This window comes from Perognathus longimembris, chromosome 8 (genome assembly GCF_023159225.1).
Source record: "Perognathus longimembris pacificus isolate PPM17 chromosome 8, ASM2315922v1, whole genome shotgun sequence".
Lineage (NCBI taxonomy): Eukaryota > Metazoa > Chordata > Mammalia > Rodentia > Heteromyidae > Perognathus > Perognathus longimembris.
The window spans coordinates 42223721-42228201 of NC_063168.1; the positions used below are offsets into that span (position 1 = coordinate 42223721).

The 4481-nt window shown below is 37.7% G+C and overlaps 1 non-coding gene across 1 annotated transcript; it reads left to right on the forward strand.

Moving 5' to 3' along the window:
- The first annotated feature begins 3683 nt into the window (after positions 1-3683).
- On the forward strand, positions 3684-3786 carry LOC125356998. The gene has a single exon (XR_007212030.1). It is a non-coding gene; the product is annotated as a U6 spliceosomal RNA (small nuclear RNA).
- Positions 3787-4481: the final 695 nt, after the last annotated feature.

Sequence of the window (4481 nt, forward strand, 5' to 3'; positions counted from 1 at the left end):
TTGAAATCAAAACAGACACCCTGAAAACACTAAAGGAAGGAGTAGGAGAAACACTTGGGCTCCTTGGCACAGGATGGAACTTCCTTAACAAAGACCCAGAAAGGCTACAAATCAAAGATAGGTTGGACAAATGGGACTGCATCAAACTGCAGAGCTTCTGCATGGAAAAAGTCATAGCTCCCAAGATAAACAGAAAGCCCACAGACTGGGAGAAGATCTTTACCGGCCATTCAATGGACAAAGGCTTCATCTCTAAAATATATGCAGAACTAAAAAAATTACCTTCTTCCAAAACAAAACTGCAAAGAACTAATAGCCCTCTCATCAAGTGGGCTAAAGACTTACAAAGAAACTTCTCTGATGAGGAAATGAGAATGGCCAATAGACATATGAAAAAATGCTCTACATCACTGGCCATAAAGGAAATGCAAATCAAAACAACATTGAGATTCCATCTCACCCCAGCAAGAGTGTCATATATCAAGAAAACTAATAATAACAATTGTTGGAGGGGATGTGACCAAAAGGGAACCCTACCTCATTGTTGGTGGGAATGTAAACTGGTTCAGCCACTCTGGCAAGCAGTATGGAGATTCCTCAGAAGGCTCAATATAGAACTCCCCTATGACCCAGCAGCCCCACTTTTGGGTATCTATCCAAAAGACCACAAACAAAATCACAGTAATGCCACCAGCACAACAATGTTCATTGCAGCACAATTTGTCATAGCTAGAATCTGGAACCAACCCAGATGCCCCTCAGTAGACGTATGGATCTGGAAAATGTGGTACATATACACAATGGAATTTTATGCCTCTATCAGAAAGAATGACATTGTTCCATTTGTAAGGAAATGGAAGGACTTGGAAAAAGTTATACTAAGTGAAGTGAGCCAGACCCAAAGAAACATGGACTCTATGGTCTCCCTTATTGGGAATAATTAGTACAGGTCTAGGCATGTCATAGCAGAGCATCACAAGGCCCAATAGCTATACCCTTATGAACACATAAGATGATGCTAAGTGAAATGAACTCCATGTTATGGAAACAATTGTTATATCACAATGTAACTACTTTCAACGTCCTATGTGTATCTGTAGCTTCTATTATTGATGATGTTCTTGTATCGCATTCCAGTGGTTGTACCTACACTATCTCTGTAATCTTATCTGAGTATATTGGAAACCGTGTTTACTGGTATTGGAAGTAGGAAATTCAAAGGGAATACCAAATTTGAGAGACACAGGGTAAAAAAAGAGAAACAACTACAAAAGCAATACTTGCAAAACTGTTTGGTGTAAGTGAACTGAACACCTACAGGGGAGGAGGAACGGAAAGGCGGGGAGGGTGGGGGGTACGAGGGACAAGGTAACAAACAGTACAAGAAATGTATCCAGCGCCTAACGTGTGAAACTGTAACCTCTCTGTACATCAGTTTGATAATAAAAATTTGAAAGAAAAAAAAAAAAAAGAATCTCATGGACTTTCCTTCCTGCCCTAGCTTTGAACCTTGATTCTCAGATCTCAGCCTCCAAAGTAGCTAGGATTATAGGTGTGAGCCACTGACATTCAACACTTTGCTGCATTTCTACAGAGGATATGTTTGGTGCTTCTTGACCAGAGGATCAACTTGATTCAGATCAAGTTTTGACTGAGTTTCAGCTCAGCAGCGTCAATAATTAGGTACAAGTATTTCATTCACAGCTCCATCTATGTACTAGCATCCAAAGGCCAAGTTGCTTTTATGCTTGTCAGGAAAACTTACTAGTTTTATAGCAAATCTCATAGCTGGTATGTAGAGCTACTCATAGCTCTTTCTTTAGGTGAGGGTTCAGGCTCAGATCCTCTGTGAGTATGTTGCCTAATTCATTCTCCCTGCGAGAATACCAGTTCTGAAGTTCTATTCCTCCTATGGACCACTCCATTTTACTTTATTTATTTATTTATTGGTCACATGGTATTGGTGTTGGAGTTTGGATTCAGGGTCTTGGACTGTGATCTTCTTATCCTGTTTGGTTGAAATAACATTTTGCCTACACCGACCCTGAACCAATTTTCAATATCTACGTCCTGAGGAGCTTGGATTACAGCAGTAAAAGGATTCTATTTCCCTTGAGTGTTCTGGCTTACCAAGAGAATTTTGGTTTAAGGTGGCCTAGTGGTAGAGTGTTCACCTCGTATACATGAAGCCCTGGGTTGGATTCCTCAGCACCACATATATAGATAAAAGCATGAAGTGGCCCCGTGGCTCAAGTGGTAGAGTGCTAGCCTTGAGCCAAAAGAAGCCAGGACCAGTGTTCAGGCCTTGAGTCCATGCCCCAGGACTGGAAACAAAAACAAAACAAATAAACAAATAAAACCAAAAATAAAAAAGTTATGTTTCCCTCTTGTCCTCAATCTTTTGTTCCCTTACCCTAATAAAACGTCATTGAGCTTCCTTTTTGTCACTTATAGCGAGGGTTTCTTTTACAAACACTTTTGCTCCCACATTGCAAGGTCACTGTTTGATTGACTTCTTTATTTTATCAGTCATTTTCCTGTGTTTAATATATGCAGATTTGTTTATATTACATTGAATATCACAATAGATAGTGGGACTAATATTATCTCCCAAATTCAGAAGCAATGAATAGAACAAATTTCTGGAAATTTACATTCAGAATCAGTAGCTTATGACTCTATTGTTTCTTGTAAATGTCCTGGAAATGAGAAGATCCTTAATTGTCTTTTTGATAATGGGTCCATGGGCATTTATTTTCTTCCTTCTCTAGCAGACTTTCTAAGTAGAAGCAGTTTAAGTAAATGATAGTTTATTTCCAACAGTTAATTCAAAGACATGGTGACAATGACAGAAATTCATTTAAGAATTGATCTTGAAAGTGAAACAGAAAAACAGAATCTATAGCAAAAATGTACCTTTGTTATGGTTTTGGGATTCATTTAGTCTATTACTTTTGTTTTTACCTTTTTTTCTTTCCAAGTTCCCAGAGAACCAGCAGTGAACTTGTCAATGACTCAAACAAAAGTTTCAAGAGGCTCCAGTTCTTTGGAACAGAGGATAAAACTAACTGTGCTTGTTGAGTCTTTTGTAACTTTATTTCTATCCCTTACTATATATCCCCTAGGACCTGGAAAAAAAATAAAGACAGACAAGGCCACCAATTCTATCTCTCAATCCAGCAGGATGACCCTGCTTTCTTTCCTCTACTTTGTTTGAACAGTGAAAGGAAACTGGATTCTGTCTCCCTGTGTACTCTGGTTTACTAAGAGATTTTAGGTTCATGATTATGTCTCCTTCTTGTCCTGAATCTTTTAGTTCCTACCCAGTAAAATATTTTCTAGTGGGTCTTGGAATGTAGCTTAGTGTTAGAGTGCTTGCGTAGCATGCATGAGGTCCTGGGTTCGATTCCTCAGCACCTTATAAATAGAAAAGGCCATAAATGGCGCTGTGGCTCAAGAGTAGAGTGCTAGCCTTGAGCACAAAGCCAGGAACAGAGCTCAGGACCTGAGTCCCAAGCCCCAGGACTGGCAAAAAAAAAAGTTTCCAGTATATATTTAAGTCTATGCATATTTTCATAATTTACACATCAGTTGTGTTAAAAAGGCAGACAATTAGAAATTTGTTTTAGTAGACATATGACTATGGCAATGATTATTGATTATAACTAAAATGTCAGAACAGTGCTTACTTTTACAGCATGTATAATAATTTGAGCAATATAGAGATTATTAGCACAGCCCCTGCATGAGGATGACATGCACATTTATGAAATGTTATATATTTTTGTTTCTCTCATTAGTGATAGATAGAATGTGCCTATAAATCTATAAGTAAACACTCTAGATGTTATGCAAGCAGTTCCAAATGAATTAATTGAATTATAATAGACCCTATGGACAGTTCCAATAGTACAACATTTTTAGAAAGATTAAGTCAAAGCCCAACAAAATAACCACCAAGAAATAGGTACTTGCAAGGTGAGGGTGAAAGGGTGGGGGGTTGGGGATAAGGATGTAAGGCCAAGGGAATAGGGTTAGTGATTAAAGGAGGGAAGGAAGGGGAAATGAAGGCAAAATTTCATTGTATCTAGAAAATCAGAAAATGTAAGGAAAGGAGTAGATTGAAGGGTGATGAGATTGTTGAGGAAGAGACAGATCAGGATGCATTTTATTCATATACTGTTTTGTTAAATGACATCTTCCTTGTGGGCCTACTTAACAATATCTTTTAAAAATAAAAATAAAATGTGAGTATACTGAGTAATGGCAATAATTCACATTGTGTGAATTCCAGAGTTTTGATAAAGAGTTAAATAACCTTTGCCACTCAATTCCATATTTGTCAATACAATTGTTTTCATTTTTTTCATAGTATTCAATGATGATACAACTAAACTGATTAAAAAACAGAACTCATAGCTCCTAAGGGAGAAATTAATCTCTTCTTTGCCCTAATTTTATGCACCATAATATTACATCTA